General features: G+C 39.3%; 1 pseudogene across 1 annotated transcript in view; it reads right to left on the bottom strand.

Moving 5' to 3' along the window:
* Positions 1-200: 200 nt before the first annotated feature.
* Positions 201-15,012, bottom strand: part of LOC148842668 (subtilisin-like protease SBT6.1) — a 20,307-nt pseudogene continuing 5,495 nt past the window's right edge. Inside the window, exons 6-10 of the transcript XR_016102785.1 lie at positions 12,689-12,952; positions 11,509-12,583; positions 719-1,241; positions 523-583; positions 201-440 (exon numbers count right to left, since the gene is read on the bottom strand). The product of XR_016102785.1 is annotated as a subtilisin-like protease SBT6.1 (transcript). The remainder of the gene's footprint in view (positions 441-522; positions 584-718; positions 1,242-11,508; positions 12,584-12,688; positions 12,953-15,012) is intronic.

Here is a 15,012-nt window from a genome sequence, read left to right as displayed (position 1 = left end):
TCCCCATGGGGTTGCATCTATCTTTGTTTATTGAGAAATTGGCTGAGATTGTTTTCCCGCTCTCCTGTTTGAGTTTCTGGAAAGAAATGGTTAAACCAGCATTTATTTAACCTTAAGAATTTGCAGGGGAACAGAAATATTGGTAGCTTGGTGCTCCATCAAATTGATCAGCAGCTCAGCTTCTTGGCGTCTGATTGGCAGGCAATTTACCTCTCTGCTGTATAGCAGACCGATGACTTTAACTTTTGTAACTGCTAAAAAATCTCATGTCACTGTATTACAACCCAGAAATATGTAAGCTACAAAGCTATACCAGTGCAAAATTAATTTCCAACACTGGGACTAAACATTAATGACACGACCGGAGCTAGAGACTGGTCCTTTCTTCCGTCGCTTTCGCTTCTGTCCAAATCGCCAAAAACTCAGAAGCAGCAGAAGACCTAGAAACAGATATCCTTACATTAGTGCATCAAACATAAGAATAAAAAAAAAATACTAGGCGCTTTAGAAATTGCTCCTCACCAGAAATGGCAACGATAGCTGGTACAATCCATCGACTTGCAACTACCACTGGCTTCTCAAACTGCAATAAATAGAACCAAAACGAGAGTTCTTTTAGCCATACATAACATTCCATGAAACAAAAGGTCATGAAATTAATAGAAAATACTCGACAATAACAGGAAATATGCTTGCAACCACATTTTAAACCCCATACCTTATCTCTGCTGAACAAAGCAAACTCCATCCCTTTGTTATATGGGTTTCCAACAGTTCTGGCAGAAGAATTCCCATCGTTCTTTCTTGGCGACCTGGTTCACTCTAAAGAGGAACCCGCTATGATTGAATTCAAACTACCAGCCACACCAATATTAGGATACCCAGGTAACCTCTTCTTCCACCAACTCTCTTGTAAGCCATAGCACTTTGTTTCCCAAATTTCAAACCTGGAGTCACTCCTGCAGATCAATTCTTTGCCTACAACGGCAGAATAACTGGAGAAGTTCACATCAGTTCTGCGAGATGGTAATTGGTTATCATCCTCATAGAGTGGAACATCCTGTCTGATCGAATCAGAGAAGAGCACTGGATCTCTGATATTCCTACTAGTGAAATCCAATATTTTTTTTCAGGAGCCAAAAACAATTGGTTACCATATGACTACTGTCCAGGCAGTTGGAATCACCATAAACTGCAATACGACCGCTACCCATGTCCACAAGGCCCAAAATGGAGGATGCCTAACCATTATTGAATTCAATAATTTGTATTCCTACTAGTGAAATCCAATAAACTGCAATACGACCGCTACCCATGTCCACAAGGCCCAAAATGGAGGATGCCTGAATTCAATAATTTGTATCTTATAAGCCCACAAAAAGAGAGAAAAATGAAATATTGAAGAAGAAATGCAGAAACCATTTTTTTGATGGGTTGAAATGTAGAACTCCGAATACAATGGGGAGGGGGTCTGAATAAAAAAATACAAATGAAAACACGTTTCCATTCCACCACAAACAGAGGGTAGCTTCATTCATTTGGAACTCCTTATCTTAACTTTCTTGATGGTATATTCTTTATTTTATCAAAAATGTTCCAAGATAAAGGAAATTATTGATTCATCATCATCATCATCTAAGCCTTGTCCCAACTATATGGGGTAAGCGCATGGATCTGGTTCTGCCATCCCATTCTGTACAGATCACTTCTTGTTCTTGCTGGTGCTGGTAGATGGTATTCTCTGCATGTGACCAAACCATCCCAATCTACTTTCCCTCATTTTATCACTCATTGCAGCTACTCCTACGTTCCTTCGGATAAATTCATCTTTAATAAATTAAATAAAATAGTTAACTGTTAATTTCATGCTAAAGTTACTGGTGCTATCCAGGGGGATCAGGCAGGGGGACCCATTGTCTCCATGTATTTTTGTCCTATGCGCAGAGGCCCTTTCTTTCAACCTTCAGAGGGAAGCATTTGTTCCCAGGTGCCCTATTGGTTGTTGAATTTCTAGACAAGGTCCGACCATTCCAATTCTGCAATTCGCAGGTGACTGTATCATTTTTGCAAAAGCAGATATCCAAGCATGCCTCACTATTAAAAATGTTTTGTCCAGATTTGCAAAAGCCTTGGGTGAGGCTCCAAACTTTGTAAAGTCTTCCTTAATTTTCTCAAAAAATATTCACCCAAGATTAGAGAAAATCATGGCTACAATTCTGAAGATTCCATTACAGATAAAAAATGAGAATTACTTGGGTGCTCCAGTATTTAACAACAATTATAACAATGACACCTTTAAATTTCTGAGTGAGAAAATGGATAGTAAGCTGGCTGGATGGAAAAGAAACTGTCTCTCCCTAGCAAGAAAAATTACGCTCATTAAGGCTTCTAGTAATATGATTCCTCAATATATCATGAGATCTTTCAAAGTCCCAAAAGGAGTCATATAGGACCTAGATAAAAAGCAAAGAAATTTCTTATGGACCAGCAATAAAGAGAGGAAACCCTTCCACCTTGTTAATTGGGACAGGGTGTGCACTTCAAAACATTGGAGGGGGGTGGGGGGCTTGGCCTAAAGAACTTGGGATGGATGAATGAAGCATGCATAGCAAAATTAGGCTGGAAATTATTGAATGAAAAAGATAATTTATGGGTTCAAGTTGTAAATAATAAATATTTGAAGAGAGAAAATTTTGGGGACACTAAACTGAAAAAGAATAATCATTCACGGGCCTGGAAAGGCATCCTAAAAAGATTAAGAGAGGTTTAGGCTGGATTATTGGCAATGGCAATGACACAGAATTTTGGACTGATAGATGGTCAGATGAGGAACCCTTAATCAACTTGGTTGATAATGCAGAAGTTAAAAATCTAGACCTCCGAGTTAGTGAAGTCATCAACCAAGATAGCAAAACTTGGAGGGAGGACTTAATTAAAAATTTAGTGCCTCAGAGTGCACGGGAGAAAATAAAAACCTTGTTTATTTCTTCTGGGGATCATGAGGATAAATTCATATGGAGGCCTAACTCGAATAGAAGTTTCTCGATCAAATCTGCCTATAATGAGGTTTGTTTGATGTATGGGAACCCTACTAGGGTAACAAAGGAAATCAATAGTGTGTGGAGACTGAAAATTGCTCCGAAAATTAAAATCTTCTTGTATCTTTTACTGAACAACAAACTTCCGTCCAAGATGGCCCTTCGGAATAGAGGATTTGATATTTATGGCAATTGTAGTTATTGTGGCGAAGAGGAGGATGACGTTCATATCTTCATAAAGTGCCATTTTGCCAGACAAATTTGGCTCAAAACAGGAGATTCCATACCGGCTCCTCTTGAGAACAACAATTTGGTTCTCAATTGGTGGATTTCTTTAGAGTGCAACATTAGAAATACAAAAGGATCCATTATTAAGAGAAAAAATAGCTATTTTACTGTGGCATATCTAGAAGAATTGTAATAACAAAGTTTTCAATAACAAGACTATGCCCCCACCCATAATCATTGATAGAGCTCATAACTCATTTATTGAGGCTGTTTTGGGTCTTGATAGTGATTCAAAGAATGGATCTACTAAGCAGTGTATCCCAATCAAGTGGATAAGTCCAAAAGTGGATGAAATCAAAATTAATTTTGATGCTTCTTGTAGAAACAATCGTTGTTCTATTGCTTGTGTGGTCAGAAATTACCTAGGCCAGATTTTAGACTTCAAAGCTTATGAAATTGGACGTACGACTATTAATCTAGCTGAAGCATGGGCTGCTTGGGAAGCCCATAATCTTGCCCTCAACTTCAATAGAAAATCCATTACAATTGAGGGGGACTCTAAGTTTGTTATTGACAGCTTGAAGAACCATGTGGAACCCCCATGGAGACTAAGAATGATCATTGAAGGTTGCAGATCTTTGATCGAGAGGATTGATGGTGATGTTATATATTGTCACACCTACTGGGAAGGTGTAGAGAAGATGGGCCAAATGGCCCATAGGCTATTTATCCTTTTTATCTTTTATGTTCTTTGCTGTAATGGGCCTTAATCTGGATTTTATTCTTTCTTATGTTATGTCTTTTTAATTTTCAGCCCAACTAGGGGCTTCTCTATAAATTACTAAAGTTTAATTTAATGAAATAGAATTAAGGGAGTAAGAGAAGGGGTTATGTTCGAAAATCTCTCTCTGAACCCAAGTTGCTGCCACCTTCTTCTTCTTCTTCTCTCCTCTTGAACTATGATTTCTGCTACTTTCTTTTGAATTTTTGCAACTTTCTAAACAATCATTTCTTCTCAAAAGGCTGTTTTTCTTCTTGGTATCAGAGCAAGCTCGATTTTCCCCTTTTTTTCACCTTTTTTTCCCATACATAGTGTGTATGGAGAACTGAATCGTATGAATAGTTAAAGAAACATGTTATGCAAGAGAGAAGAATGAAAGAAGAGAGAAAAGAGAGAGAAGAGAGAAGAGAGAACTGAGAGCTCAAAGATACTGCTGGGAAAAAAAGGTGCAACTTTTTAATATATATACTAGGGCGACAACAACTAAAATAAAAAATGAGCAAAAGTACAATAGTACCCCTGTGGTACTATACATAGGAAAAAATAACAGCTGTTAACAAAACCTATTTCAGCCCAGTTGTTAGTGGTTTCTGGAGAGAAGGGGACTGGTTTTGTCGTCCTCTTGACAGATTCAAGTATGTTGCCCAAAACCCTAATTTTTTGGAGAAATCTGATTACGAGCCCCATAGGGAGCTTGACCTGGGCGCTCAGTGACTGAAGGCCTTCTCATTCTTCTTCTTGAAGATCAAATCAAGTCGATTGGTGTTCTGTGAAGTCTACAAGGAGCGGTTGAGTTTTCTCTGTTTCTCCCAACTTCCAGGTGTGACGCAGGTTATTGGTACGACTGCATAGAGGTTGGCTCACAATAGTTTTTGTTCTGTCTTCATTTGTTGTTATTCGAAGTTGTTTGAAGTCATTTTTGAAGTATTTAAGAAGATGAACTCCTCAGACTTTGAAAACAAGCATGTTGTTGAATCCAGACAAGTTCTAGGAGCCTCTATAGACTCTCTACTGGCTGTAACCACAGTCAAGCTGGATGGAACTAATTATCTGGCTTGGTCACAATCAGTAAAAATTCATATTTGTAGTAGAGGCAAATGGGGTTTTATCTCCGGGAGCAAAAAGGCTCCTCCGGAAGATGATCCATCATATGAAAAGTGGATGCAAGAAAGTTATACTATTATTGGATGGCTTGTGAACTCAATGCAACCACAGATTAGTCAATACTATTTGTGGATGAATTCAGCAAGGAAATTTGGGACAGTGTTGTTGAAACATATTCCCCAAAATTAAATGTGGCTAGGTTTACAAGTTGAGAAGTGATGTGAAGAATTTGAGACAGGGGGAGAAACCATTAGTTGTATACTTCTCAACACTGAAGTCTTTATGGCAAGAAATAGATTTGATAGAAGTTGTAGCTTGTGACACCACTAAGGATGCTGAGACCTATAGAAAACTGGTTGAGAGAAACAGGGTGTTTGAGTTCTTGACAGGGCTAAATCCAAAGTACGACATTACAAAGCAAAATATTTTATCCAAGGATAGTGTCTCACTGCCTCAAGCATATGCCTTGGTAAGTAGTGAAGAAAGCAGAAGACTTGTCCAGGTCCAAGGGGCTGATCTAAATGATCACTTTGCTAATATGGGAGTGAAACCCAAAGGGGTTGCAGAGACTCCAAGTAGCTCAGGGAAGAAAGAGATTATCAGTGAGTATTGTAAAAAGCCAAAACACACTAAAGACAAGTGCTGGAAATTGCATCCTAAGCTCCTACCACTTCGGTTTCAGAAGAAGTCTGATAATATAAAGGCAGGGAGTGCCAATGTTGCTGTTGGTCTAGATAGTGACAGATACCAAACTAAAGAGATGATGGCTAGTGAGCAGTTAGCAGTTATGAAGGCATAATATGAGAAGTTTGGGAGGATGATCAGTCACCTAGGTATACGGGCTTCTGCCAATCATGCAACCATTTCAGGTAATCGTAGGATCCCTTGGATTATTGATTTTGGTGCTTCTGATCATATAACCAGTCTTTCTACTTTGTTTGTTTCATATGATTTACTTCATGGACGTGACAAAATTACCCTAGCCGATGGCTCTTAAACTGTTGTGTAACCTTCTTCCCTTGCTACTGTGTTTTTCGGGATCTGGAGTCTCAGAAGGTGATTGGGAGTGGTCGTGAGGCGAATGGAATATATCTGCTAGATACTCTTGGACATTCCATGAACAACCTGAAAAAGATGCTTTTGGGTCTACATCTATAGAGTCCATCAGTCGAGTCATGTTATGTCATTTTCATTTGGGTCATCTTCTACATTAAGTCATTTATTCCCAGAACTGTTTAAGGGAATTTGTTTATCCAGTCTTCATTATAAGTCTTGTGAACTGCCAAAACATTGTAGAAACAATTATCCTCTGAGTAATAAAAGATCTTCTTTTAATATTGTGCATTATTCTAATGTGTGGGGGCCTTACCACTTACCTTCTATGGGTGGCTACAAATATTTTATCTTGTTCATTGATAACTTTTCTCGATTCACTTGGATATTTTTTATGAAGTCTCGTGATGAAGTTCCCAGACTTGTGAGGCAATTCCATGAATTTGTCCTAATCCAGTTTGATACCAAAATTAAAATTTTCAGATCCGACAATGCAAAAGAATATTTTTAGAAAAACCTGACCTGCTATCTCATTGATTTAGGGGTTATTCATCAAAGCTCCTGTGTTAGGACCCCATAACAGAATGGGGTTGCTGAAAGAAAAAATATACATATTGTTGAAATTGTAAGAAGTATTCTATTTGCCTCACATGTCCCTACAAAATTTTGGGGTGATGTTGTTCTCACTGTTACCTACCTTATAAGCCGTATGCCATCCAGGGTTTTAGGGTTTAAGTCTCCCTTCAGTCTTCTTCATCCGGACAATGATCTTTTTCCTATTCCTCTTCGTGCCTTTGGCTGCACTTGTTATGTACATATCCCAAGTGTCCAAAGACATAAATTTGAACCAAAAGCCCACAAGTGTATCTTCCTTGGTTATTCCCCCACACAGAAGGGTTACTGTTGTTTTGATCTGAAGACTGGCACTCAATATGTCTCAATGGATGTCACATTTGATGAGTTTTCTTCCTTTTATGGTTCTTCTCTAGAGAGACATTGTCCAAAGGGGGAGGATTTGTCACAGGCGTTTGCTCTTCCTCTTCCTGTCCTAGTTGAGTCTTTTGCTGAGTCTCTTCCTCCTTCAAATGAGTCAAGGGAGGATCAGTCACTTCACTCTCATTCTAGTGTTCCTATTCCTCCTCCTTTCCCTCCTCGTCCTCTTTTTAATCCCAGGTTGTACCAACGGCAGAGAACCAGAAATGAGCAGATTGTTTCCCCTACAACACATGAGCCTCATGCACTTCCAGTTACATATAAGACAATAGGTATTGTTACAGCCCCTTTGGAGACATCCTTTCCAGACCTTGATATCCCCATTGCTATTAGGAAAGGAAAAAGAAAGTGTACTGTACATTGCATTTCCAAACACCTTTCTTATAGTTTGCTATCTTCTTCATATTTTGCCTACCTTTCTTCTGTTGCTTCTAACCCAATTCCCAAGTCTGTGTCAGAAGCTCTTACTATTCCAGAATGGAGGGATGCTATGAGAACAGAAATTGATGCTCTGCACAAGAATGACACTTGGGAAGTGGTTGATTTGCCTGAAGGGAAGGATACAGTAGGCTGTAAGTGGATTTTTACTATCAAATATCATGTTGATGGCACCGTTGAAAGGTACAAGGCTAGGCTGGTTGCATAAGGCTATACATAGACATATGGGATTGATTATCTGGAAACCTTTGCCCCTGTTGCCAAGATGACTTCTGTGAGAATTCTGCTATCTTTGGCTAGCCACTTTATCAACTAGATGTAAAGAATGCATTTCTGAATGGAGAGTTACATGAAGAGGTCTATATGTCTCTTCCTCCAGGGATGAAATCTCTTTATGGACTCAAATAGTCCCCTAGATCATGGTTTGAAAGGTTTAGGGCTGCCCTTGTTAGCTTTGGCTATGTACAGACACAATCTGATCATACCCTCTTTGTGAAGAGGAGAGGATCCTTGGCCGTTTACCTGATTGTGTATGTTAATGATATTGTTGTGACTGGTACTGATGTCTCAGGGATTAATGATCTCAAATCTTTCCTTCATACAGAGTTTGAGATCAAAGATCTAGGGGAATTGAGATAATTTCTTGGCTAAAAGTTGCTAGATCCAAGGATGGGATCCTTATCTCTCAAAGAAAGTTGTTCTTGATTTGCTCTCTGAAACAAGGAAGATGAGTGCTAGACCAATTGTTGCTCCTATCGATATGAGCCATAAACTCTCTGCTTCAGATGGAATATTGTTAGAAGATAAGGGAGTCTTCCAGAGACTACTCGGAAAACTTATTTATCTATGCATGAATCGGCTAGACATTGCATACGTTGTTAGTTGTATCAGTCAGTTCATGCATGCTCCCAAGGATACTCACATGGCAACAGTAGAGCGGATTCTGTGTTATTTGAAGGGCTCCCTTGGAAAGGGAATTTTATTTACTAAGCATGGCCATATGAAACTTGAAGCCTACACAGATGTTGACTGGGCCGGAAACATTGATGACCGAAGATCTACTTTTGGGTATTGTAGCTTAGTGGCAGGTAATATTGTCTCTTGGAGAAGCAAGAAACAATCAGTTATTGCTTAATCTTCAGCCGAAGCAGAATACAGAGCCATGGTTCATGGAGTTTCTGAACTATTGTTGCTTAGATCCTTGATGGAGGACTGGGTATTGAGCATGATAAGCCAATGATGTTATATTGTGATAATCAGGCCGCCATCAACATAGCTCACAACCCAGTGCAACATGACAAAACTAAGCATATTGAAATTGGCAGACATTTCATTTGAGAAAAAGTGGCTTCTGGAGAAGTGTGCCTACCTTTCATCACCTCTGAAGAATAGTTAGCTAATTTCCTCACCAAGGGCATTCCCAAGGCTAAACTTCAGCATGCTACTGGCAAGCTTGGCATGATTGACATCTATGCTCAGCTTGAGGGGGAGTGTAGAGAAGATGGGCCGAATGGCCCATAGACTATTTATCCTTTTTATCTTTTATGTTCTTTGTTGTAATGGACCTTAATTTGGACTTTATTATTTCTTATGTTATGTCTTTTTAATTTTCTGCCCAACTAGGGGCTTCTCTATAAATTACTAAAGTTTAGCTTAATGAAATAGAATTAAGGGAGTAAGAGAAGGGATTATGTTCGAAAATCTCTCTCTCTGAACCCAAGTTGCCACCACCTTCTTCTTCTTCTTCTTCTCTCCTCTTGAACTCTGATTTCTGCTACTTTCTTTTGAATTTTTGCAACTTTCTAAACAGTCCTTTTTCTCAAAAGGTTGTTTTTCTTCTGTAATCTAGTGGCTGATTGTCTTGCGAATTTTGCTCATTCCAATGATGTATCCCTTCCTTATCTTCCCAGTTCTTTAAGAGCTTTATCTTGTGCTAACATTTGGGGACGTGCTACCCCTCATCTTGTGTAGTCCCTCTTCTTGTTTTATAAAAAAAAAGGTGTTTCATGACTTCTAAAATTACAATGGTGAAATCTATTAGTTTCCCTGTCTCTATAATGCATACATAATTGCAGATACATGGCAGGGATACCTGAATCCAACTAAAATATGAAGAGAACAAATTATCAATAAAATCAGGATCACATGAACTACTTGGTCTGTGTTATATGTTTTTGGACATTGTACAACAACTTAAAAATGTTTCAGAGAGGAGCATAGTGGTAACTGGTATTTCATTTTTTTTATCAGTAAAAATACTTAAAAATCAAAATTACTTTCAGAGATAGAAGTCCCCATTTCCATGGTAAGGGAATTTATGATAACTTCACTTACAAGCCAGGCCTGGAGCCCTGCAGGCCAAAACAGTACTTACTGCCCCTACTCTGCCAAGGAATCAAGAAATCTATTAGCAGATACAAGGATCCATTTGAACAAGCAGTTCATCTTGGATGCCAAAAGCTTTGCCTCTAATTAAATGCCTAAAGGATTGTCTGATAACAACTTAAGTGGCTGAATTGAATGCCTTGCTTTGTCTTTAATGGGTAAAATACCTAAATAATAAAATATTTGTGGGTATGGTAAATATGATACCCGGATACCTATAAAAGGGTACAGTTGGATACTTCAATTTTTACTGTTAATTTTGTATCCAATACTGTATCCATCCATACCCTTGCTGTATCTGAGTAGTAAAACATAATTTGGTAGTCAACCCAACTTCAGTTTCAGCCATTATAGAATTCACAACCTCCTTGATAACTTATTAAGAAGACAGCAACAAGTCATTCAGTTCAGCCACTTCATTTGTTATCCAATGGCCCCTTAGAGTCCATGGGCCATCTGCTAAAGAGGAAAACCAATACATTACTATCTAACAATCCCCTTCCCTATCCAATACCTTTAAGGAGGGCGGCAAGCATCTCAGTGACCCAGGCCTCAACGCATTAACAATCCCAACTGGGCCTGAAAAACTTAATACAACGGTTCCATTTTTGTCCTTTATAAAACCCCCAATACCTGATTATCTTGGATTATCACAACAGCAACCATAAAAATTCAGTTTACCCTCTATCTGGAGGAGACCAGGATTGGGTTGTTTGATGCCCTTCTCTGAGCAAAATCAGCAATAGTAACCCATACTCTCAAGATGGAGTCCATGGGGACTTCATTGAATTCCTCCTTTTGCAAGACCCAATTCTCCATTAATTATATGATATCCTCCACTTTTGTTCTTTATTATCAAAGATCCTTGCATTTCTTTCACTCCAAAGTCCAAGTGCTCCATAAGATAATCACTCCACTGCAGCCCAAGCACTCTACCCCTTTTTGTATGAGCATTGATCATGTGAGAAGAGAATAACTCCAGTACCTCATTAGCAAGGTGACCCAACAATTCAAAAAGGTAGGACCTTCCTTTTTCTTAAATCAAATGTACACATGAGGTGAGAGGCACCATAATTTCCAATGTTGGATCACCTCACAAAGATAATGGGTTACAATCCGCGATGCCGCTTCCCAACAGAAAGCTTTGATTTTAGGAGGCATAAGTCCAGGATAAAGAACTTTAACCAAAAATCCAGGGTGAGGGGGGTAATGGGAGATGAGTGAATAGTTTGGAAAAGGAAGCACAAGAGAACAGACTGGGTAAACAAGAAGGCAAAGGGTCACCCCACAAAGATCCTCCAAGAATTTTAGTTTCCTGCCAGAAATTGGGTAATATCTGATATCCCAATTGTTGTGATTAAATGGTTGGTCCGACTATAGAGGAGGTATATGTTTAATATTTTTATTCTAAAGGCCCATTTCTCTCACAAAATAAAGAACACCAATTTAGAATTAATAAGTTCAACTGAACAAGATATATTGTCTCACCTTTGTCATGTCAGAAGTTCGTAGTATCTTCTGAGTGGCACCAATCATTGAACTATCTAGGAAGGAGAAGCCGTGCAGAAAACCACCTGCTGGAAACTTCACTATATCTGTTCCAGATGCATAGTGGCTCTGCTCACTATCAATAGAAAAGTCCTCATGCAGAATCTTATCGCCAAAAGCAATGCCAAATGGTGCTAAAAGATCATTCAATGCTGGAATATTTGCACCCCCGGTAACTGGGATCCACCAACTTCGCATGTTATCATAAAAAAAAATCATCTCCGCCATCGTGTCTACATTATACCACTCAGCAAACACAGGTAGTCCTAAACCAGTATTAATGACATCATCCTTAAGCTTCTGCACCTCTTCTTCATAGTACTCATCCTCAAGACCTACCATCAGCAGTGTCCCATACTGGTGGGCATCAAAACATGTGAGGGGCGAGCCAATTGTTTCAACATAGTATCCGGCATCTCTCAGCATGTTGAACATAGTGTGGAAATTTGTGTGCAGATGATCTCCATGCCAATCAAGGATGTCATTGCAAACATTCAGAGAATCTCTTGGGATATAACCAGGCGGGTATTTGATGCTATGGAATTGATCCCATAGAATCTGCTTGGATCTTGGAGGAGTTGGAACCACTTTCAACTTCAATTTAAGCACACAAGTAGTAGTTTGTCATTGAAAGTTTTCTCCACGAGACGATGGGCTGTATACTCTAACAGTCACATTGCCTTCGATTATTCCTGCAAACCGAGCACCTTCTTCCTTGATTTGCATGTGTAATGCAAGATAACCAGTCCAAGGCCAGATAACTTCTGAATAAGTAAAGCGAATATTAAGCAGATTGCCCACTTCGTCCAAAGGATGCCATGAGGGTGGAGAATCGACATAGCCAATCACACCCATTCCATTCAATATAGTGGCATTGAAGATCACAGGCATAGCACCTGCATAGAGTGGCTGGTGACAAAAGGGCCAGGAATAAGGACAGTCTGTAAAATCGAGAACACTAGGGAAGATGCTTACCCGAGGTTGGTAGTTTTTCAGTATTTCATATGACTTCAAGCTGACATATATTGAGAGAATTAGCCATTTACAAGAAAAAAGGCATTCATTTCCAAGTATACAAATGAAAAACATAAGGAGATGCTTTACAAGTAAAAGAACTCACAGGTCAACCTTGCCTGCACCTTGCTCATACATATTAGGACCAGAAAGCTTTGCTGCCCCCTCAACAAGTGCTTGTTTCATGCTTGCTGGATTTAGAATCTTCTTTCGGCTACCCTCGGGGATGACACTAACAAGCAGGCAAACCACACCAGCAGCCACAGGACTTGCCACGCTGGTTCCTGAAAGGCTTTTACAGCCTGTACTGATCTTGGAACCCATGATATCCCGGCCATATGCAACAATATCTGGCTTCATGCGACCATACCTGTTTGGAAAAAGTTAAACATGGTTAAAACAGTGTTTCTGAACCAAAAAGTGAAAAATTTCCTTTATTTTCTAATATAACTCCTTTGGTGTATATGAGCTAATGAGTTTTGTTCTTCAAAATCAATACAGATATAATATAGTAGCACAAAAAACTTTATCCTAAGTAAGATGCAATGGCATTAATTGTTAAACAGTCTTGTATGCCCTTAGCTTCAATCGGATTTGATGTACTTTTGTTATTTAGTGGAAATAAATTAAATTGCATGTTTGATTCATGTTGTTTGGTATAATTCTGTATAAGACCCTAAAACTGGACACTTATAGAAACTTGTGTTAGTTTTAAATGTTCACAGCCATTGGATAAGTCTGGGGAGATTTATCCTGCCAAAGCTGATATTGATGTGCCACCAAGTGTTGGGATGGCTTGTTTCGGCCATCAGGGTAAGACCCAAAGCACATGCAGTATGAGATTGCTTGAACCCTTGAACCGGACTAGATTTCCAATATTGCCCTAGACCTTGGACACAGATGGGCAAAACTGGAAAGTTACACCTGACCCCTAGACTCGATTATGTCACATCACTAGGTGTCGGATCGGACTGTCTTTGATGTGTCAATCAGTGAGATCCTTAGTGGGGGTCAAAACTTGGACATGTTGGGGCAATTTGAGAATTCATTTGAGTGAATGGTCATAGTGACAGGATCAACCCCTTTGTCGGACAATGGTAATGATCGGGAATGCACTCTTTCTGATGGAAACCAAACTGCCGGTAGTTGATTTCAATCGTTGGAATTTTGTTTTGCAAAATTAATATATATATATATATATATATATATATACGGTTTCAAAAGATTTGCGAAAGGTAGATTTATCCTGCCAAAGCTGATATTGATGTGCCACCAAGTGTTGGGATGGCTTGTTTCGGCCATCAGGGTAAGACCCAAAGCACATGCAGTATGAGATTGCTTGAACCCTTGAACCGGACCAGATTTCCAATATTGCCCTAGACCTTGGACACAGATGGGCAAAACTGAAAAGTTACACCTGACCCCTAGACTCGATTATGTCACATCACTAGGTGTCGGATCGGACTGTCTTTGATGTGTCAATCAGTGAGATCCTTAGTGGGGGTCAAAACTTGGACATGTTGGGGCAATTTGAGAATTCATTTGAGTGAATGGTCATAGTGACAGGATCAACCCCTTTGTCGGACAATGGTAATGATCGGGAATGCACTCTTTCTGATGGAAACCAAACTGCCGGTAGTTGATTTCAATCGTTGGAATTTTGTTTTGCAAAATTAAAATATATATATATATATATATATATATATGTATATGTACGGTTTCAAAAGATTTGCGAAAGGTTTATATATATATATATATATGTTTCAAAAGATTTGCGAAAGGTTTTAATTCTCGGGATCCATGTGAGTGGAGAGTGCGGCACTGTTCCTTGCAGCCGAGAAAGAGGTCTTCTCTTGTCGGGCAGTGCTTGATCATTAAGGGCTGAGAGGTTAAGTGTAAGACCATTTAGGATAATACCTGATGAGCTAATCTTGCACCTGCACACACTTAATGGAAGTGTTGGGCCCATAGGGTCCATGTGATGGGCTCAAGGGGGTCACTGAGTCTTTCAGTGAATTCGGCTGGGCCTTGTAATAAAGGCTGGGCCGAACCCATGTGACTGGTGTGTAGATTAATGCTTGGGTCCCACGCCATACAAAGAAGCCCAACTGGGCAGCAGATTGGAAACTGGTTAAACACTGAACATTTAATGGGCCAAAAGCCCATTTCGAACTGGGCTGATATGATCACCTGTTCATGGGGCGAATCTGAGATTAATGTTAGTAAAAGGATTGGGTCTTTAACCTTATCCACTGTAAGAGACCAAATTCAAATTAGATTTGAATCTGGTAATCTCCTGATAAGATCAGGAGTTAACTAATTTAATCTGCAAATAGGATTAAGATTAACCCCTATTCAAATACTGATTTGGATTGGGATAACTCCCAAAAATATTGGGAGGTTTCTTAATCAAGAAGAAAGAGGAGAAAA

Source organism: Nelumbo lutea, chromosome 8 (assembly GCF_056320005.1).
Source record: "Nelumbo lutea isolate HS-2025 chromosome 8, American lotus-T2T, whole genome shotgun sequence".
Lineage (NCBI taxonomy): Eukaryota > Viridiplantae > Streptophyta > Magnoliopsida > Proteales > Nelumbonaceae > Nelumbo > Nelumbo lutea.
The sequence above is the reverse complement of the archived record's forward strand: the minus strand, read 5'-3'. Positions and strand labels throughout refer to the sequence as shown.